Genomic DNA, 24464 nt, shown 5'->3' with positions numbered 1-24464 from the left:
AATTCTCTTTTTTAACAAGTTTTCTAGATTTTTTTTTTTTTTGATACCTATAGTCTGTGGAGGACACTATGAGAAATAATATGCTAGTATTTGAACTCTGAGTGAATTCTTAGTCCAAGGAAATGAGGTAGAGGGGATCAAAACAAACATAATTTATCTCACTGGCGAATCACATCTACATAGAAAATAATGATAAATACAGTAGAAATCAGTTCTCGTTTCATACATTTTGCATTTACTTGAATGTGAGCTCACAGTAATATTTATGCCATTGCCATACACTTAGTATCTAATATTATCTTACCAAATTATTTTCCCATTTCTTTTTTTTTCTTAAGATTTTATTTATTTATTTGACAGAGAGAGAGAAAGATAGCCAACAAAACAGGGGGAGTGAGAGGAGGGAAGAAGCAGGCTTCCCACAGAGCAGGGAGCCTGATGCAGGGCTCAATCCCAAAACCCTGGGATCATGACCTGAGCCAAAGGCAGATGCTTAACAACTGACCCACCCAGGTGCCCTGTTTTTTCCCCTTTCTAACCCATGATTTACCTATTTATTCCAACTCTCTAAAAACAGTCTCAGTTTTTATCATAGACCTATATTCCAGCATTATAGTCAAGGGTTTTTTTTTGTTTGTTTTGTTTTGTTTTTCCCTAAGTGTAAGGATACAGTTTTGTGAATAATGCTGATTCTCTTTTGTTATGGAAAGAGCATTTATTCTCTCTTACAGTTTTCAGAGTTCTCTTAGTAACACTCTGAATCATTCAGTGAGATCACATGGGCCAATGATACCCTGAACTGATTATTTCTACTTTATAATATAATTTAAGAGTTTGATTTAAGTATAATTTTTGAGGAAGAATGTAGTCAGGTCAAAAAAGGCAACAGTGTGATATTGCTTTCAAAATTTAAGATCAGTTTTTGATTAACAATGGTAATATGTGCAGACTAAAAGAAAAGAAGTTCCAGTTTGTTGAAGTCATTGTGTTCTGCCCTGATTCCCTTGGCAGGATTAGTTTTGATCTTCTGCCTGGGAACTTGGTAATTATGTCTGTGATGGCAGTTATCTTATTGCACTATGATATTTTTGCTTAGTGACTGTTCTATACTAGACTATATGCTTCCTCAGGGCAAAGCACATGTCTTATTCATTTATTTATTCATTCATTCATTTGTTCAGTCAGTCACTCACTCATCCATTCAAATAAAATGTGTTTGAGAATATTCACCAGAAACAACATACCAAATATATAATAAAATCATGACACAAAATGAGGGCACATTTTTTTTAATTTATTTATTTTTTTCAGCTTAACAGTATTCATTGTTTTTGCACAACACCCAGTGCTCCATGCAAAACGTGCCCTCCCTATCACCTACCACCTCTTCCCCCAACCTCCCACCCCTGACCCTTCAAAACCCTCAGGTTGTTTTTCAGAGTCCATAGTCTCTTATGGTTCGCCGCCCCCTCCAATTTTTTTTTTTTAATAAACATATAATGTATTTTTATCCCCAGGGGTACAGGTCTGTGAATCGCCAGGTTTACACACTTCACAGCACTCACGATAGCACTTACCCTCCCCAATGTCCATAACCCCCTCCCCCCTCCCAACCCCACCTCCCCCCATCAACCCCCAGTTTGTTTTGTGAGATTAAGAGTCATTTATGGTTTGTCTCCCTCCCAATCCCATCTTGTTTCATTTATTCTTCTCCTATCCCCCTACCCCCCCATGTTGCTTCTCCATGTCCTCATATCAGGGAGATTATATGATAGTTGTCTTTCTCCGATTGACTTATTTCACTAAGCATGATACCCTCTAGTTCCATCCACATCATCGCAAATGGCAAGATTTCATTTCTTTTGATGGCTGCATAGTATTCCATTGTGTATATATACCACATCTTCTTTATCCATTCATCTGTTGATGGACATCTAGGTTCTTTCCATAGTTTGGCTATTGTAGACATTGCTGCTGTAAACATTCGGGTACACGTGCCCCTTCGGATCACTACGTTTGTATCTTTAGGGTAAATACCCAGTAGTGCAATTGCTGGGTCATAGGGTAGTTCTATTTTCAACATTTTGAGGAACCTCCATGCGGAGAAAGGGGAACCCTCCTACACTGTTGGAGGGCACATTTTTTTAAAAAGTAATGTTGCATGCTCTAAATATGTAAACTGTAGTAATTAGAAGAGTTAATCTTTTCTTCTATTTGCTGTGATGATTAGCACTTTGGTAACTACTAAGATCTCAATAAATATTTGTTTAATTAATTAGGTATTCTACTATATCCCCAGAATAAATAATTTTTAAAAACACACCTGTCAAGAATATTCTTCAAATTAATACAAATATGAAGTTTCATCTGTGGTATGAAATTAAAAATACTACCTAAAATATATTCCATATTTTGTCATTTTGGATACAAAAAAAAAAAAAAAGAGATGGTCATTTCCAGACCTGACTTTGCATAAAACCTGACTTTGCATAAAATAAATTGGAGAATGTTTTAATAATGCCCCAACTATAAACACTGCATCAGATTCTCAGGTCATATAACAGACTCTACAGGAAACAATAGCAGCTCCAGATGAATAAGCAATTATCTACATTACAAAATTTTTTTCAACTATTTTCCTCAAAGCATGGAATATTTTGGTTGCTTAATATTTCAAATTGTGCAATAGATTGCAATAGATTGCTATAGATTAAATGTAGTATAGATTTCAAGACTCTGGTTTTTGAAAACAGGCTAATGATAAAGTTTATTCTTAAAAGTTTACATTCTCAAAGACCCACAAAATATAGTATAAATAAACAAATTTGCATAAGGAATGGCAATTGGCAAATAGCAGTCAGTAGCATTTTTATATTATCTTCACTTACTCTTCAGCTATCCCTACCTACATTCAGAAATGAGTTTCCAGGACACTTATATTATAAATGTCCTATGGTCTCAAGTTATGCGCTATTATTTACTTTGTTCCTCTCTGTCTTCTCATGGTAAAGTTCAAATAGAAATCACCTGAAGCTATGAATTGTCAGAATAAAGCACCTCACAGTTGTTATACATTCTTCATTTTTACATCATAGAATTTAGAACATAATTTGTGTTAAAAAGAAAAAAAATTACAATATCAGTACAGATAGATCAAGTTAATCTGCTATAACAAACAATCCTAACATTTCAGCAGCTTCAGAATAAAACATTTGTTTCTTCATATTCTAAACCCATGGAATATGGACAACCAGGGACTCAGCTCTTAGTCATCCTCATGGTTATACCAGGCAAAGGCTACTAGAGCAGCCATGATGTGGAAACTGGCCAGAAACTCTGCTGGTGGAAAAGAAAACATGAAGAAAAAAAAAAAAACACATTTATCCTCAGAACATCTGCCTTAAAGAGACAGTTATCACACTTGAGTTCAGTTGGGATCAGGTAACTATGTGTTCCTACCATCCACTGGAAATAGAGACAAAATAATTGTGAACAATCAAAAATGACCACTGCAGGTAGATTTCAACATTTATCATGGATTTAGTTAGAGTTGAATATTCTCAGAAACCCTTTGCTTTAATTTAACTCACGTTATTTTAGCTGGTGAAACCTGTCTTAAAACCATTTAAAGAAATCTTTACAGCTGTAAAACAAACTTCTTTAAAAATCTACACTTTAACTGAATTCCATATCCAATTTGTATTCAGAAAGTAAAGGGTCCAAACTGATGGAACCACATGGAGCTCATATTTTATTGTAAGAATAAGTCACATTGACAACTATCATATGATCTCCCTGATATGAGGAAGGGGAGATGCAACATGGAGGGGTAGGGGGATAGGAGAAGAATAAATGAAACAAGATGGGATTGGGAGGGAGACAAACCATAAGTGACTCTTAATCTCACAAAACAAACTGAGGGTTGCTGGGGGGAGGGAGAGTTGGGAGAGGGGGAGTGGGGTTATGGACATTGGGGAGGGTATGTGCTATGGTGAGTGCTGTGAAGTGTGTAAACCTGGCGATTCACAGACCTGTACCTTGGGGCTAATAATACATTATATGTTTATAAAAAAATAAGAAATAAATAAAAAATTAAAAATAAAGAAAGAAAGAAAGAATAAGTCACATCGATAACTTATGTGTAAATAATACTGAACATTTTTTACTTATATTTATTATATGTTATTATTCCTTATTTAAAAGTGGTAAACTGAGTGAGGGACGCCTTCCTTGAAAATTATCTTTCTAAGAACAATACATTAATTTTAAACATTCCTGAAGAAGAGCATTAGAATAAGAATAAAAATACTTTGTGCCCTTTAAATGTGTAAGATGTAGGAAAACAAGAAGGTTGTCATTATTGGTCTTGTAATTAAAGAACTATTTATTGTGACCTTCTATAGTCCAGTGGGTCTAATTTACAACATTTTGAATCAGAAATTTCAAAAAAAAAAAAATTACACTCTTCCTAATCTTAGGAATGAAATATTGTATCTGAAGAGAAAAAGCATATTATTAGGAATTATAATGCCTGTGACTGTCATTTGAATATTAGTTCATTTGTCCATGAAATAATTTCCTTTAGGTATCTGATAGGGTGATCACAAATTCAATTTCCACAGGACAGTATAACATTTATTTAATTTTAAGAGTTTATTTCATTAATTTTTAAATATTGTTTGCATGCTTGTTTCTTAATGGAAAATTAGAAATAATATTTTGTAAGATAATATTATCCATTCTCAGCCATACAGGATTATGAACTTTCTTTTATTAAATAATATCTTTTTGAAAAAATTGACATAATTTGATGTACCTTTGTATCACAGACTGATGTGTTTGTTTGGTTATAAATATTCATAAACTAAAATTGGGTTAATGAGACTTAATAAAGAACTGTATCCATTAGAGTCCTAATTTTAGTTCCTTATAAGTGGACTCATTTAATAACCTTAAGGAGGGTCTTGAGTATATTTTATATTTAAATATTTGTGAGAAGAATATCTGATAAAAATATGTGCAAATAATCCATGTGGTTGTAGAAAGCAAAGACATTATTTATTTATAAATATTTATATAAATATTATAAAGGACTGTCAGTACTGGCTGCATTAAAAAAAGGAGATCCTACTACAAACAGCAATAACTGAAAAATGGCAGTTGGTAATAGACATTCTACTGGATTTGTCAAAGGGTTGTATCTAGTTTAAAGATACCATCCTTTCTCTGTACCTTTCATTAAAACAAAAGCACGTAGAGGTCTTACACATAAAATTTATTTTAGAGTACTGGAAAACTAGGGGAAAGGGGGGTCATTTTGTTTTATATTAGAAAATACTAACTTTCCTATAATAATTTATGTAAAAAATTCTGTGGAATACTTTTAATACCTGGCAAAGTGCATCAACCCCTAGAAGTAAAATAGAAAATGCCTTTATAATTGAATGGAACAAAGGCTCCTATAAATGACTTTTACCAGAAACATCCTAAAGCTATGCATCAATTTGCACTAAATTAATTCAGTCCAGATGAGAAATCATGTAAAAACTTATGCATTTACTTCATGGCCCATTACATCTCAGAGGTGAAGATGGATCTGTATTATTGTGTAACAGTATGAAATATCTGAAACTCCAAAACCTGCATTTTATTTCAATTTTAATGAACTGATAATATTTACAAGTATAAATTGATAGAGTCTGTTTTCTTCTCATTTTCATTTGATAAAACAGTTCTTCCCAGGTTAATTTTAAAATGCAGTCTCTCTTCAGTGTTCCAGCTTATGTGCCAACCAAGGCAGATACATCAGTATTAATTATTTTTCCAGTGTTAAATGTTATCTGTAGGCAGCACACTAAGAAGAGATGGAAGGCACATTTACTGAGCACTCACAATGTGCTCTATGTTGGACACTTGGCACATTCCATTTTCAGAGTGATCTTTGGTGGTAGGTGAGACTATTGCAGTTTTACCGATGAGAAAATAAACTCTAGACTATTAAATAATTTACTCAGGATAACATGACTGATTAAGTGCCAGGAATGCTTTGACTGTGTGTGTGATTCTATGTAAGTCCCTATAGACTGAAAAAAAATGAGAATTTTAGTTTAGTTTATTTTTATTGTTTAGAAGAAACACCATGTCTTCTTGGATGGTGCCTTATTGCCCTTATTTCATATGATTTGCCTTTTCCCTAACCCCCATTAAACTCTTCTTTCATGGCGATCTCATAGGTTATGTAGATTACACATATTGACACTTGAGTCTACTTAATTAAGGGCTTTTTATGCCCTTGTGTCAGTTCCTAATATTTTCATATGAATAACTCTTGGCCTTCCAGCAAACTGTAAATAACTCAAGGGCAGATGCAGAGAGTTTTTTGGTTTTTTTTTAAGATTTTATTTATTTCTTGGACAGAGAGAGTACACAAGTAGGGGGAGTGACAGGCAGACGGAAAAGCAGACTCTCCCCTGAACAGGGAAAGTAAAGGATCCAGATTGATGGAGCTCATATTTCATTGTAAGAATGAGTCACATAGATAACTTATGTGTAAATAATCTTGATAAATTTATGTTTATTATATGCTATCGTTTATTTAAAAGTGATAAACTGCAGTATACATGTGTTTGACTGACATATTCCGATTAATTCTTAGTTCTCATATTCACAAAAAGGTGTGGCCTCAAAGTTGTGTAATATATTGACAAATATGTTGAATGTGTATTCAGAAATGATTGTCGTATCCAAAATTATCTTCTTTCAGTCCCTAACATAATATTATCAGTCCCACTTCAGAAACCATAATGACATTGTTTCCTATCATTATATTACTAGCAAAAAAAAAAAAAAAAAATCCTCTTTTAGGCAAATATTCTTTGGTAAAGCATGCCAGAAGAAAATTACACTGTGCTTCCATCTGTAATTTCATATACGTGAGCATTGTGACCTATAGAAAATATGTAATGATATTGGAATTAGCCTATCTCTCTGGAAAGTTCGAGCAAAAAGTACGGACTTAGCTTAATCGTAGAAGTGGCTTTAAAGATTAACAGTTGATTCGTGGGAATGGCATCCACTAGCTTTGAATATAACTATCAGTTGTTAGAGACTTTAGTGGATTTTATTTTTCAAAATCATACTGAAAGAATTTCAACAGAGTTGTTCATTTTCAAAGCGATCTTTTACATCCAGTTTATCTGCTCTCCCATTCCAGTCATACTCCTTAGTTCTTACCTTTATAATAGAGAGGAGGGCTGTGCACAGAGTAGTTTGAAGTTAGGAGTTTAGAATTAAGCAGACTTAGATTGAATCCTAGTTTCAATGGAATGCTTAGATTTTTGTAAAAATTGAATTCTCTTTTCTATACATGAGGATATTAATACCTACCTCATAGGGTTGCTGGCACTATCAAAGGAAATGATTGAGGTAAGGCATTCAGCATGGTAAAAGTTTTTAAAAATAGCTTTTTTTTTTCCCCCTGCTTTAAGATGTATGTATTCTAGGTCCATTTTTTTCCCATAAGGAGATAGCATCTCCCTTAAACCTTTTCCTATATGTCTGGTAAAAATGTCATTTTCAAGGAGTTCTCTTAATACTGGATTTTAAGTTTTCTCTCTGAATGACCTCTCTGAATTGTAGGTTCCTCTTTGTATAATCAGGATATCAACAACACGCTCATATGGTTATTGTGGAAATTAAAGGGAATAAAGAATGCAAAATGTATTATAATATTTGACAAATATAAAGTACATAGAGACATTTTTATTTTATATTAAGACAGCAACAACCAAAGGTCTCTTCTTTTTTCCATCCGTGCTCCTTCCTCCCTCACCCTCCCTCTACATATACAGCCTACTAATGAGGGAACAGAAGGCAGGCTGAGGATAAAGCAGAAGCTGACACCCCACAACCCCCCACCATGGGATATATATGACATTCCTCATGCACTCCTGGCTGCCCTAAAACTGAGGAAAGGAAAAACAAATAGCTAAACTTAGAGAGATCACAATCCTGCAAGACCTGAGTCTCCCACAGTTTACATATGTTTTAGCAATCCACAAGAACAAAGCATCTGTCAATAACCTTAGCTTCCAGAAGGAGATGTAGGTACAATTAAATGCCCTTATGACCAACAGCCCATTGACAGATAATTGAAGAGGGCAGAGCGTAATATTCCTCCAGGAAGTTCCCAACTATCTTAATGTTAATGCCTTACTAGAGTGGTAAACAACCTTAACTTGACAATGGCAAGGCCTTGGGTATCTAGTAGGTCCTCTTTAGCATGTGAAAGTTCTTTCAAAAGTCCTCCTTTCAAAAAACCTCCCCCAACCCCGTAGTACATAATCAGGTACCCCTCACAACCCTGTTGCAGCCACTCTTCATGGCCATGGCTCCTGTCCCCTTGCTTTAATAAACCACCATTTTACACCAAAGACATCTCAAGAATTCCTTCTTGGCTGTCGACTCCGGACTCCACCCCACTGAAACTCACTTACATTCCAAAACCACATCATTACCAGCCCAGCTTTCCTGACAAAGGGTCACAAATACTGCTGTGTATTTTGTTTCAGGTTTGAAGGTGAGTGTGAACATACCTGTATTTTTTTTTTAGTTCCTAAATTGGTTCTCTTAAGCAAAAAATACCTTTTGCTACTAATATATAAATTTTCCACCATATCTGAATTTGGCCGACTCATTTTGTCTGATGGGGGTAAAGATGATGAACTTTTGGATATAGGTGAGGTCTGGAGCTGACGACCAAGAAAGAATTCTTGAGATGTCTCTGGTGCAAAAAGGTGATTTTATTAAAGGGTGGGGACGGGACCCATGGGCAGTAAGAGTGGCTGCTCAGGGGTTGTGAGGAATGGTCCATTATATATTTGCAAGTTGGGAAGGGGTCAGGGATAGCATGTAAGTCTCTAAGAAATTTTGGAAGCAAGGTTTCCAGGGGCTAGCTGTTGTTGGGAAAAGGTCATTTATTACCGTCTAATAAAACCTTAGTTATGAGACCTTTCAGATGTATATCAGTGGGCCATATGCTTGGGGATGACTGCCAGCACATATCTTGGAAGGTTTAGAAATAAAGGAATTTTCCAAGGATTTTTATATATTAAAGTAAACTTAGAGAATTCTGGTTGGAGTGGGAGGCAGTCAGTCTAGGATTGCCTTTTGCCATTAGCAAAGTATTAAGGTGGAGGCAGTTGAGTCCCTAGAGGAATGTCATTCTGCCTTTCCAAGGACTTGTCAGTGGGCTCTAGATAATAAGGAAATTTAATGACTTTTCTTCTGCCTGTTTCCTACATCAAAGAGGACATAAAACTTGATCATCCTAATTCCTTTGGTAAATCATTTATACCTCAAATATTCATTTAAATCACAACATACATTTGCAAGTCAAATGTGATTGACTTTAATTCTCACGTTTAAGGACATATATTGAGTTCAGGGTCTACACTAAATTTCTAATAATTTCTGCGGTGGCTGGGATACATTTACTGTCTTGTCTTGATTAATACATCTATAAGTTTGTAATACCCTGAATTAACTTAGGGTTTGAATCATCTCATGATCCTGCGCATGAAGCTGACCCAGTCATGATACTACACAGCTTCCCCTGATTATCTACATATCGGCCAACTTCCCAATTGCCAAACTTGATCCTATTTCCAGCTATCCTGAAGGGTGGGAAGACAGGAAGACGAGGTGGAGAAAAGATAGGAGTAGAGCAGTGATACTGCTTAATCACTTAGCAAATAACTTTACAAAGTGAATGTTCCAGCAACTTACCATTTTAATGTTGTTGTTGTCGTCTTTCTTTGTCTCTCTGGAACTGGGATTCTCACTCTGGAGTGCAGGGGAATTTAGCTCTCTGCTACTCCGATCCAAATTGCAGCTTCAGGCCCATTTCTGTGTGAATTAAATTAAGGGGATTAGTTAACAAAATCCACATTTATTTTTTCAGAGATCCTGCTCGCTTAGAAGGCTGCTTTGCTTTTAAATAGAACTCTCTTTTATTTATTAGTTCACCGAATAGTGTCATTATTCTTGTAGTGTTTCCTGATTTTGAATCCCACTATTAGGTACCCTATATTTTAATAATAATGTATGGAATATGTTATAGTGGTATATATTATCACAAAGACCTTTATTTTGGATGAAAGGGTTTCTTTTAAATTAGACTACATTAATAAATTGGCCTCTCAAAGAGTGAACACAGAGTAATTCCCTCACTTATCCCTTCCTTTAATTTGTTTCTAAGGGTTTGAAAGATAGTTCAGAATGATGAATGGTGATTAAACTGAGTCTGAGCAAACTGATGAAGAAAGTACAAAAACTTTCAGACTTGGCAACAGGCATTAAAATAAGATACAGACCTTTTATGTCGAATTGAGTTACAGCCAAAATCTTTTTATAAGTCTGCAGGATGCTAAGTATTGAATGGAAGTCAAAGATCATCAAGGGAGCGGGTGTAACTAGAGAAGAGGAAGAACTAGTTAATCTGGGTAAAATTTATTGCCGTGGGCAACTAAAAATTGTGGTCAAATTATTTAAGAAATCTGCTTGAAAGTTCTAAAAAGGAAACAATGTAGTGAAATATTGCCAGACAAACGTATCAGGGATAATAAGAACCTAGAAAGGTAAGACTGAAAACAATCTTCTTTTAGCGCTATCTACCAGTTCAGAAAGACATACTAAAAAGCAAAGAAAATGAGCAGCATTTTGGACAACCTTTCAGGATTACAGAAACAAGGTCCAAGTTCTGCCATGGAGAAACAGCTACTAATTCCCTACATTTTGAGTTAAGACCCAAAAACTGTATCTTATCTTCAGGCAATTAGGGTAAATGAGCAGTAAATCTCCCCTCATAGCGTTTGAAGCCCAATTTTCAGGATTACTCATCTCAAAGGACAGTGAGATGCCAGATTGCTGGCACCCCTCTTTTATTTCCAGAAGCCATAGTAAATCTCTTTGGAAGAAAATAACCTTATCTCAGACCTCAAATACCATTGAATGTCATTTACAACTCCTGTCACTCAATACAAAATAACTACACACTTGAACAAGTTAAAAGACAATTGAAAAACAAAAGAAAAAATATATAATAAAATAAGCCAAAGTAGTAACTGATTAAGCGATCCAACAAAGATTTTGAAATTACTTTGGTAGGTATATATACTGAGATGTAAAAATATGTTTGAATTTTTGAAAGAGAAATTTATGTTCTAAAATTTCTAAATTCTAAAATTATGAAATGGTAATTTTAGAACTGAAAAATAAAATAACCTAAATTAAGAAATCAACAGAAAAGTTTTACAGATGATTGACAAGCCTCATCTAATTATGTACTTCAGTAAATGAAGACTAAAGGAAACAAAACAAACTTTTTTAAGTATCAAGAAAAGGAGATGACCCAGAGTTACTTCTTTGTTTTAAAACTGAAACATAGAGACTTGTGTCTGTTTTCTCCACTGCTATGAAACCCAAAAAAGCAATGGCAGTATCTTTAAAATACTGAAAGACAATACCTCAACCTAGAGTTTTCTCACCAGCAAGAATATTTTTTCAGATAGAAGGAGGAATCAATATATTTTCAGAAAGCCGAACCTGAGAGAATTTATTACTAACATTTTTTTAATAGGATATAATTAGGTGGTTTTCAGGCCAAAAGAAAATTAACCTAAAGGAACCTAGGAGATGAAGGAAAACAAAAACAAAAACAAAAACAAAAACCAATGAAATGGTAAATATGAAGGTAACTATACACACATAGTGGTTACATAAAACAATTCTGGCAGTATTATATTTAACATATATCTAATGTATATTTATCTCTATCCATATGCTTATGCACAGGAAGAGGTAAAATATCAGTTGCTTATTGTAACCTTCTAATCATTTAAGAATGCTAAAAGATTGCATTAACAGACTTTAGGCTTACAAAAGGAATTTTTTTTTTTTTAATAATAAAGATTAATTAAAAGGGAAGTAGAAAAGAAGAGAAAAAGGAACTTGCTAGGCAGGAAAAATAGAAAACAAATGTTTTAAGGGTAGAATTAATCCCTAATATATTAGTACTTACATCAATATAACTGAACTAAATGGTGCAATTACTGGACCAAACATGTCAAGTTGGATAAAAAGCCCATTGTATTCTCCTTATAAATGGGAGATTTAAGAAGGATCTAGAAGGTAAATAATATTAAAGATAGAGCACACCAAAGAGGAATTGCCTGTGGCCAAGTTCTAGTTAAAATCTTTACTTTTGCAACTATTTCTTCTTGTCACTCAGCATGGAAATCAGAAGTGCTTGAAAGGCTTCTAGGTAATCTTGCTTACAACTAGAAACAGTTACAATGCTGTACAAGGGGACATGAGCTTTCCTTGGATTTGAAGATCACTGACTAACAGTACATGTTCTTTGCTCTCATCTCCTTCCTCAGCGTGGGTGAGCATTGCATTTCAGCTTTGATGCCGTCCGTTTTCACATGATTTTATGGTCTCCCAATTATAACAATCCTGTCTGAAGTTTTAAAATTTTCATATTACATTACCTTTAGTCTCAGTTTTGTTGTTGTTTGTTTGTAGAAAGAGTTTAATGTGAAAAGAGGGAGTAAAGGACAAAGACAAGTAAGGGATGGAGCATTCAGTGAGAAAAGCAGAAGGAGAAGGAAGCAGAACAAGTAGGAAAGAAGTACAAGGAAATTGAGTAAAATTATTCAGTTGTGAGGAATGTATGTTTTTAAATAAAATTAAAGTGTGTTGTATATGGGTTTGCTGTTTAATGAGAGAATTATTTCTTGACATTATGGGTAAACATATGTTCTTTTGGTTTTTTGAATACCTAATTTTGAAAAAAAACAGTTGAAAACTTAGGAGACCAAGAATAATTACAAATTTTCTGGTGTAATAAAGTCATTTGTGATTCAGAAAAATTCAATAACTTCAAGTGGGGAGCAAGATCAGGAAATGCTGACATGTAATAGCAAAGGGCTAGGTTGACATTTCTATGACCCAGGACAGGAGAATCTGGATGAGAAAGTGCCCTTCATTTGCTACAGCTGTAGCCAGGTGTGTTTGGGACTAGAGCTGCACTTTCTTGAAAATAAAATAAATATTACTAAGCTATCGCATGTGATATACTTCATGCGGATCCTGTAAATGGTGTCCCTTGATGCTTTGCAAAATTTAGTACCCAAATAAAGTCCTTAAATTGGCAAATCTGACTGATTGAGCTATGAGTATCATTAATCTGACTAGGAGATACAAATGCTACATGAATAAATACTGTCCAATAATGTTTGCTGGCGTTTCCCACCATAAGAATATTCATAATAGGCTATAGTTCTTTGTAAATAATATCAAACTTAATATTTTATGTTTAATTTTAAAGGTATTCATAATGAATATGAAGATTGACTCAAGCATTTAAGAAAAAACTTATGAGTTAAGGAATTACACTTTTGTGTGTGTGTGAATCCTGAAGATTCCTTTCTGTCAGGATTTTGAAAACATTCAATGTAGTATCAAAAACTCCTGTAGGAAAAGAAAACAAGGGAGTAGGGTGAAATATACCAAAACAAACCTATCTATATTGCCTAGGTTTTGAAGTGACAAAAACAAGAGAGGTAAATATATATTATCTAGCATGGATATATTGGATTTAAGATGCCCAGTGAGCATGAAAGTATTCTGAGAAAAGTATAGGAATGTAAGAACCCAGAGTATGAAATGAAACATAAACATCAATTGCATATATTTTCAGTCAACCAAACAAGCCAATTGTTCATCTTTATAGCAAAATAAAAAGGTACAAACACACTTTATTGAGCTCTTATTCTTATTTTCAATAAGGACAGTGATAGAAAATTAGAACAATAAATCACTGACGTTAGAGAGTGCAATATGTGTGTTTTGCGCCAAATAGGAGGAACCACTGTGGGGATGATATATTCTCACTTGTCCACAATAACTATCCGAGTCAGGGTTATGTGACTAACTCCCCCTCCCTTTCCTTGGTGGTGCTCTGGTCATCCTCAGGAGTCCATTCTGGACATTACTGATTCTTTCAAGGTGGTAATTTATTCTAGTCTGAAGTGATCTTAAAGAACCAGGTTCTTGGGGGACTTTTTTTCTTGTACAACAGAAGATTTGGCATTCTTCTAGAACAATGGAGAGAATTCTGAGATCTGCACCAAGTATTCCAGATATGAGAGGTTAATATATTTCCCTTTCCTAGGGAACAGTTGTAGAGAATGGTAAATTTAACCATCTGTATTTTTTACCTGATTCCCCATTTTTAATCATTCAACAACCATTAATTGTGCATCCATAATACAGCAGGCATTGCACAAGATAATTAAAATACAGTCCTAGCCTCCAAGAAATTCAGTCAGTGAACTTCCAACAAATGTTTCACTCAAGTCATCATTAACATTTTCATCACCTGTTGTTGGCTACTATCTAATATTTATTGAGCAGTGCATATGTGTTAAATATCCAGGTAAATATATCACATTGTTATCTCAACTAAAACCTCTGTAGCAACTACTGTAGCATATCTTGGAGCTAAAAGTATTGAACTTGGAGTAACTAGGCAATTTTCTCACATTGATGAATCAAATGCTTAGCCCAGGGCTAACTAGTTGCATTGTCTGAACTGTTAAGTATATATGATAGACCCACTGTATACCTAAGTGATCTAATAGCTGTTTGGGAAACAATTAGAGTAATATACTATGCATAAAATAGGAGAACCTAGAAAGGCAATATAAAGATATATGATGTTTAACCTTGACAAAAATATAGCACATAGGAATTCCCCCAATGAACAAGTTGGGGTCACACATTCAAAACATATGAATCTATTCAACCAAAAAATCAAGCCTCATTATTTCTTATGGTAAATTTCCAATATGAGAACATGTATTAACCTGATTACCTAGGAAAAATTTTATAGGTCATGGGATATGAAGAATGTGTCCTGTATCATGAAATTTATTGGCTAAGTTGAGTCTTACACATTTCATTTTACCTCAGTGATGATTAACAAATAATAGATTACTTGTTTGATTTTATAATATTGCAGTGGTGTTTATCATTTCATCCAAAATAATCTCATGCATTTATTGCTTTTTTAGAAAGAATTATTATTATAGATCAACACATTTTGGTTAATAGCACTGATATTGCAGATAAAGTTATTTTATTACAGGAACCAGACATGTAAGATCAAGCCAAATAAATTCTGAGTAGCCGTCAGTGTAATCAAACTAATGGCAATTCTCATCTTCTTTGATCTATTTTAGTACCAACTCCTTTAACATTGATGGACAATAACACAGAGTAATGATGACAAGACAGTTAATAAGTTGCCTACTCTTATTTTACTGCATTTTTTCTATTAACTTCCTTGGATCTTAGATGGGAAGACTATTTTAAAACTGTCATTTCTACTGCAGATGAACCTATGTATTTAATGCAAATTCAATGAACATCTCAATGTGATTTTTTTCTGTATTAGAAGAAATTGATTTTGAATTTTATCTAGAGAAAATATGCAATAGGTAATAAAATATGATTTGTAAAAGAAAAGCAATGAGGAGCAACTAGGTTGCTTTGCCATATGTATAAATATACCATAAATGCTAATAATTTTAAAAATACCCTACTGTGGAGCCATAGATAAAAAAAGAAGTAAGATTGAATAAATTTTCCAAAATTAGATAGGAATATATGGAGATTAAAATTACTTCTAATTAGTTACACTACTATTTATTATCTACTGTGTTTCCATCATTTTCAGGATTGCTAAGTGAGGAGCAAAACAAGTCAATGACCTATATGGTAATATTAGAAATTCAAATTAGTAGGGAGGTTGATTATTATTAATGAAAAAGTTGTAGGAAAAATAAACTTAGATCATCATGGAACATACACATGTACAAACTCAATTCAGTTGTTGTGTTATGTAATCTACAAGACATAGTCTTAAAAATCACATCATTCCTACCATATTTTGTTGGTCAGTGAAGACAGAAGGTCTCACTCAGATTTAAGGGTAGAAAATATGAGATCTACCTCTTAATGGGAGGAGTTGAGTCACATGGGAAGAAGAATATCTAGAAAATACATTTCTTCCACAAGAGTAACTTATAAATGATGAAAATATGCAAAAATGTGCATGCAGTAACTCCGTACTTAATGTTCTTATAAATGATGAAAATATGCAAAAATGTGCATGCAGTAATTCCGTACTTAATGTTCTAGAATATTTATTGCATTAAAATATTGTCATTTAAAAATAGGAAATAGGGGCACCTGAGTGGCCCTAGTGGTTAGGTGTCCAATTCGTGACTTCAGTTCAGATCATGATCTCAAGGTCTTGAGATAGAGCCCTGCCTTCAGCTCCATGTTGGTGGAGAATTTGCTTGAGAGTCTATACTTCCTTCTCCCTCTGCCCCTCCCCCTGTTCGTGCATGCTCTCTCTCTAAAATAAATAAATATTTTTAAAAGTAGGAAATAACATTTTTTATTTGTTATTAGGAGATGGACAAATCAGTTAGAGTATATCCATATCATAGAATCTCATGCTATTAAAATAGAGTATAAATTACTATTTAGAACAATAGAGAATACATGATCTGTTGGTGGAAGAAATGTAGGTTACAAAGCAGAATTATGGTAAGTAGTCTCTCTACACAAATATTTCTGTAAGTGAACACCCCAACAGGTTAATATAAACTATTGTATTTTTTTAACTTTGTATTTACATTTTGAGGGGAAGAGCATTACTATAAAAAGGCAATGATCAAAATAATGATTCATATTTTATTTAGTAATAATTTAGGGAACATGGAGGGGAAAGTTAATATTGATAATGATAGTGCCAGATTCTAAAGAATGTTTGGTGTTTTCTCTCTTAATGAAAAATAAGAAAATTGAATTGCAAAATATTTGTTAAGTGTACAGTTCTGAGATTCACAACTAAACCTACCCAGTTTTATTTAGCGTTCCATTGTTGTATTGGGCTCTAAAATTGGATTCCAGTTCAGAAATTGAAATTTTCTGTTTATTTGCAAACACTGAGAAGTTTCAAGTAAAGACATGCAGTGTCTTCTCTCTGGCCCAGACTGAATGGGAATATGTAAAAGAAACATTATTTCTAAAGCTGTGTTTTTTTATATGAATGTATGGCATTTCAGTTCTTGCTAAGTAGCATGTTCAATGACAATAAATCTTGTTTTTTCTCAGAAAATTGAAAGATAAATGTGTTATATCTCACACAATGAGTGAAAAGACCACTGGGCAAAGTGACCCATATTCTATCCTGGTTTTCCTAACTGTATATTGTCGAGCATGTTATAACATCACTTGGACAAGTCACCTCGTCTAAGAAACAAATATTTCACATAATGTGTAGTCTTTTTGGCTCAAAACAATTCCATTTCCCCCTTTCTCCTTTATAATGGATTTATTAATTAGTCCATGCCATGTGATGTTGCTTTAAGCTTTTTATTTATTGTTTTCGATATACTTTCTAATGTTACTATCATACATTCACATTGAACCTTGTCAATGAAAAACTGATTTACTAATGAAAATGAAAAAATGAATGAAATACTGAACCTAAATTTTGGAACACATGCAGTGTTATTATCTAAGAAAATTATAAGAGTTTATAGAAATTTAGTCCTATATACATTTGCTGTGTGGTAAAATCTGCAAATGGAGGTAAAGGTTCCTTCAGTCAGGTGCACAGTTAGATCTTCCTGCTCTGGAACAAAGCCCTAGCATAAAGAGATTTAGATTTAGAGCATGAAAGAAAATACAAAAGCAGATGGAATTTGGGTAGAGGCTTCCATACCCCTTATCCCATCCATTATCCTGTGAAGTTGTGAACAAAAATAGTCATGAGGCAGAGGGAGAGACTTAAAGACTCCTCAGGATATTACCTCTCTATTCCAGTTGCTCTGGCAGGAATCTACAAATTTCTTGAATCCTAGAATGACAAGTGATACATTCAAATGGATACATTTAATAATGAAGGGCTGTATAATTAGGGTTGAATGTATTTCATGGCCATAAACATTTCAGGCTGGTATAACAAAGTACTATAAACTGAGTGGCTTATAAAAAACAGATACATATTTCTCACAGTTCTGCAGCCTGGGAAGTCCAAAATCAAGGTGCCCGCACAGTCAGGTTCTGGTGAGAACCTTTTCTGGGTTGCAGATTGCCCAGCTTCTGGTTATATCTGGTTATATCTTTACATGGTAGAAAGCAGGCAAGAGAACACTCTGGGGTTCTTCTATAGGGCATGAATCCTGTTCAGGAGGGCTCTACTGCAATGGCCTAATTACCTCCTAAAAGCTCCACCTCCTAATACCATCACACTGGGGGTTAGGATTTCAATATGCACATTTTGGACAGACACAAACATTCAGTCCATTAAATGCATAAAAGAAGTTATGGAACTGTGACCCTTCATCATTTTTTTTTCTTTATTATACACGGAGACAGAGGATCTCAGATGTAAAAACATATCAAAGTGCAATTCATTTATAGAAAACACCCAAGACCAGGAACTAGATGTGTGACAGTCTTGGAAGTTTCCCCATGGAAACTCAAAAAATCAGATTCCTCATCTGTGGCACTAATTTTTCAGTAGCCAGAATTGTCTAGAGGAAATGAGAGCCTTTAGAACAATACTGACACATCTAAGAGACCTAGCAGAGTTCCTCTGCAACATAGAGATTTCTGCATAAGTGGATACAATTTTTAGTTTATATTGCATCAACTTGTAATTATTTGGAAAAAGACTGAAGATTTCCAATAATGGTAAAAAGAGTGATTTAAGAATAAAAGTCACTCACTTAGAAAAACAAACTTTTGAGACACTTTGGTGGTATACATTTCTTTTTTTTCTTCTTCTTCTTATTTTTTTTTTTTTTTTTAAGATTCTGTTTATTCATTTGACAGACAGAGATCACAAGTAGGCAGAGAGGCATGTAGAGAGAGGGGAGGAAGCAGGCTCCCTGCTGAGTGGGGCTCCTGACCTGAGCGAAAGCAGAGGCTTTAAACCACTGAGCCACCCAGGCGCCCCTGGTGGTATACATTTCTATGCAATATGCAGTACACCGGTATAATTAAACTGAATGTGGAAGTAGTAAAAAGCTAGAATTAAAAGAAAAAAAAATCATTGAGTCAAAATGTAATGAAACAACTGATATTGATTATGTATTTAGAAACTGAGGGTAGGAGAAAATATGCCTCTTTGTCATAAGGATTATTTTGAGCTGATTATTTTGAGGTAGACACAGAAAAAGATCTAGAAACAGAAGTCACCATTTTGCAAGGAAAATTTACATTTCAAGAATAAATCTCCATTGTAAGGGTGCCTCCCTCTATGTATCTAGAAGGGATTTAGAAGATTTCTAAATCACAAGAGAATCTTACCAAAGAGGTGGCCCTGGCTTAAATAAAGGGTCACAAATCTGACCCTAGTTTACCATGCCTTTGCTGGTAACCACCTCAAAACTGGCCCTCCCCCACTCTCTTTTTTTTTCTTCAGCTGAAGATGGTTCTTGTCAGTGTTCTAAATCACCTCAAAGAGAGACTTATTCTTCCCTTCACTCTTCCAGGTGTACATAAGGTACATGTTAATAAAGTTGGCTTTTTTCATCCTAATCTGACTTTCATTACAGAGGCCTCAGCCTGGAACTCAAAAGGGTAGGGCGAAATTCTTATTTCTCCCGCTATAAAGCCATACATGGATTAATAATAATGCATCTTTTTTCTAACTTCTCATGTTGTCCTGTTGATTTCATCTTTTCTCCTTCATTATTTTCCTCAGATTCCTCTTATGAAGTTACTAAATGCATCTAATCATCAAATACTACTATTGGTTCCCCTTCTATTTTTTTTAAATTATTTATATTTGTCTTCCTTTGCTTTCCATGTCACTGGTCTGCTACCTTCTGTGGTAATGATAATTCTTACATTTTAGTAATTTTCATGATGCGCATTCTTAGAAATATGTGCAGTGTGCATTATGGTTGGTATTAATTAAATGAATGAAAGTCTGTGCTGAGGAGGAAGGAATATGTTTAACAGGAAATGTTATGACATCTTAATTTTATTTCTGTTTTCATCTTATATGCCAATTGGAAAATTACTGTTCTCTTGTTTAAAAAAGCAAAATCAAATGTTCCATGATCACACCACAGGAAGAACGTGAAGTAAAACTCAATTCATGTGTAACGGAAAAAGTGGAGAGGGTGAACAAAAAATACAGAAAATGCTTTAGGGGACAAGAGGCAGAAGCTATTCATATGTATTAAGTAACTAGTAGCTGACATTTTATAAATATTACTGGAAGTAATGAAAATATCTTAGGGATGCTATTAATAAGAAAAAGTCCCTGCTATTTAATACTTAGCATATGTAAACACACAAAGTCTGAGAATTTTTTCTTTGTTTTCCAAAATAGTCTACTTCAGGACAAACGTGTCAGAAAGTATCAGCAAAATTTTGTCAAGGAGAACTCAGAATAGAAGAAGTTCTCTTTATTATATCTTCCTAAAAGAGTTCACCATTATATTTATGAGTAAAATACTAACTATTAAAGAATCTCCCTTTATGTGTAATTTGTGGTTTGCTATTTGTGCATATATATGGTATCTAAATTTAGGTTGACTGTACACATGTATTTGTTTTTTTCATCCTGCAATGTGGAGTAAGTCATTCTCATCAAAAATCTTGTCTACATAAACCCTAAGATAAAGAATTTTTTTAAGGTGCATAATATCTGACAATATCGAGTGGTCATCACCAAGCAAGCCACCTGTTTTCCAAAGCAATGGTCTAAAGAGGCTTATTTTGTTCAGTTTTTTGTTTTGTTTTGTTTTTACATCATAGATAGCCATTCAAAATCCATTTATCCTTAGACACCTCTGTATATTTCTTTTTTGAAAAGTCTCTCCAATTCCAGAACTTTACATTAGCGTGAAAAATGCTTTCCAAATGTCTAGTTGAAACCTGCCTAACGAACTTTAGATTTCATACTTTGGATTACTTGATCAGCATCATCACCTGGGTTTCCTGCTGGTACTTCAAATTCCATAAACATAGAACATCCTCTTTCCCAGGAGATCTGTCACTTTACTATTCTAAATTTCTCTTGGTAGAAAACTGTTCTCACAGTTACATGAGTGCAGTCATCAAGACCTAGCACAGAAGGCATATTTTCCCTGTAGACTTCTCTGGTACCTACAGTCAAAAACAAATAAAAGCTCTTCCTCATCTTCTAGAAATGTTTCAGGCAGTTCCATAACCTTTTAATTTTTTAATTTTTTGAAAAAAATTTTATGCATTAGAGGTATTTGTGTATTTGTCTCATGACTGAAGTTAAAGACTTGTTTTTTTATAGTATTATGAAACTCAAGGGATTTTACATTTGAAATTTATTCTGAATATATTCTGAATATATTTAATGAGTAGTAAGTGAACAAACTGCATGTTGTAGAAAAAATATTGCTGATATTCGTAAGTCAGTTTCATATTTTGTATTCATACATATATTAAACCCTTTCTAGTCCATATATATTTCCAATTTTTTACAACTTAAAGTACTTAAGTCTTGACCTATTTTAAGTTCTATGCCTAGAAGTTAGGATTGCATGTGGTTACACTTATTTACCCAATGTATGTCTCCACAATTTTAGTCACGTCGTATTGCTTCTATCTTTCTAGATCAGAGTGCCAGTTTTTAAAGTACCCTGATATGGACAGATTATCTCCAAGGACCGAGAGGAGGGTCCTGCAGGACCAGCCAAAATGCTCCTTGGCTTCTTGCAGAATAGAAATCAAATGTGAAGTAAACGCAGAGTTTATTGAGTAGCATAATTGACAGAGTATAGCAGATAGAGTGGGAGACTTGGAAAAGAGAAGAGGATGAGTCCCTTTCTTGCTTGGGGTTAAACATTTATATTGGAAAGAGGTCCAGGTAGGGTTCAAAGGCGAGTGACAGGAGAATAATAGGTGTTATAAGTCACTGAAGATAGGGGTATTGATGTCAGTGTCAGCTGGGGTTTGTTCAAATTAATGTTCTGGAACAGGTTTGGGATCTGGCCCTTGTTAGATGTTAGATGTCAGGTGTTTGAGGGCCCAGGAAAAACTCAGAGAACAATTAACTTTCTTGTTTCCTGCCCCTCCCTCACCCAGGAAGGGAAAGAGAGCTTCTTTGTTTTATTCAGTTGCAAAATAAAGAGCATGAGTAAATAGGGCCAAGCAGAAAAGCAGCCAAGATGGAGCCTTTCTAAAGTTGGAGACCCTTCAGCCTCCCATTCCTCATACTTTACACATACTTATGCCACTTTTTAATTGTTTAGTTTGTCTTCCTGAGATCTTTTCTAATTACCTAGTCTACTTAAATAATTTGATATAATGATTTGTACTAAACTAAGCATTATCATTTTACTCACAGTGATTTTATATATAGCAAAATTTGTGTGATTTTCTTTTCAAAGATTTCCATAGAATAGCGAAGATTACATTGATTTATTAGAATATAATTACGGTTTAGGATTATGTCTTCAAAGAAGAGAATACAGTGTCTTTAAACTCCCATCATGGATCAGATATATGTATACATATCTACTGAAATATGTTTACATCATACATAAATGTGTGCATGTGTCAAATAGGAATAATAATAATATGATATTACTATTGTAAATAAATACAAAGCATTTGGAACAGTGGCTGAAACATAATTACATACTTGTTATGCCCCCGAGAAAATGGGTCTGTGATTAAAGGCGCAAGACTGATATAAAGCGAAGGTCAAGCAAAGCTTTATTTCACGCCAAGCATCAAGAATCAAACTGACTGGCCAGGGCCGCACCCTTACAGAGAGGGTGACCTTTCTCTGTTTCACAGACTAGCTTTTAAGGGCAAAGGCCATGCGGTTGGGCCTGGCCACGCACAGGTGGCCAATGAAATTGTAACACACACAGGAAACTCCACAGTGATGCAAGGTGACCAATTGAATTACAATTTACCCTGTAGTAGACATTTGACCTAGCCTATCACACCTTGGTTGGAATTGGCACCCAAAAGGCTCCCAAAGGGCGGGGCCCATACTCCTTGATAGCTAGGGAGACAGTATGCAACCCCCCAGTGATTGGATGTCTCTACCTGGCCTGACCCACCCTTGTATCTGGGCCTTGTTACCTGTTTTTAAGTCAGTCCCCTGTGGGAAGGGGAGCAGGGACAGTTTAAGGGTTAAACAAGGTTGTCGTTTAACCGTTATGGAAGCCTCTGGTTAAATAGGTCCTTACAATACTAAATCTTAACTTTGATTATTATATATAAATCTTCTAAAGTCTTTTATGGTGACAGACAATATTGAACTTTTATATCTATAAAAATCATTCTCTTGAGTTATGAAATAGAATCTCTCAAATGTTTAAAACTGTGTGGAAATTTAGATATGAACTAATTCAGCCCTGTGGTACATGTTATAATTAGATAATAGAATAAGAAATATGTAGTGACTTGCCCAAGATGTCACACTTAGTTTGATTTGCAAAATTGGTACTAGAGTATGAATCTTATGAGTTTCTTCACCTTCTAACTCATCATGTTACCAGCAGTTCTAATGTGTTGTAACTTTTATTTGTGGAATTTTATCAAATAAATTTTTAAAATAAAAAGGTGTTTAGTTTTAGTTCCCTTTGCCACATAATTTATCATAAAATCTTAAGACTGTGATTAAGATTAAGATTAAATCTTAAGACTTAAAAAATTAAGATAAAATCTTAAGACTGTGATTAGTTCTTATACAACCCACATTGCTTATACTGTCACAACTACAGGCATTTATGATCACATATGGTCTATTCAAAACCTTTGTTACACATACCCGTGGCAGGAAGAACTCAAGAGAGAAGTTTTGGAGACCAGTGGTTCACCAAAACTTGTGCTTTGCTTTCCATAGTGTAGTACCTTCTCTCTGATGGGAGGTCGATGCCCAGTCAGGAACAACATTTCCCAGAGACAACACTCCACGTGGCCTCCAGCTTTGGCCATGTGCTAGTGTCACCAACAGCATGTGAGTAGGAACAGGGATGGCACTTTCTGCTGTAATAGTGTGTGTCTTTCCACTTTTTCTCTCCTTTCTCCAGTTACAAAACTTTCAAATCCTAGGGGATAGCAACGCCTCAGATCAAAGAGTCTGTAACCCTGATTCAACCTATTGAACAAAATTGCCTTGCAACCAGGAACACCAGTTTGGACTGTTTCAGGAGTGAATAATAAATGTCTATTGTCTTATACCATTTAGATTTTGAATTTCTTTTGTATCCACCACAAATTACAGCACAATTCAAAAGAGTGGTCATCTCCTTAGTGTTTCTGAAAAGAACTCAATATTTGAAATTAATAAAATTAGCCTCTTATAAAAT

Source organism: Meles meles, chromosome 14 (genome assembly GCF_922984935.1).
Source record: "Meles meles chromosome 14, mMelMel3.1 paternal haplotype, whole genome shotgun sequence".
Lineage (NCBI taxonomy): Eukaryota > Metazoa > Chordata > Mammalia > Carnivora > Mustelidae > Meles > Meles meles.
The sequence above is the reverse complement of the archived record's forward strand: the minus strand, read 5'-3'. Positions refer to the sequence as shown.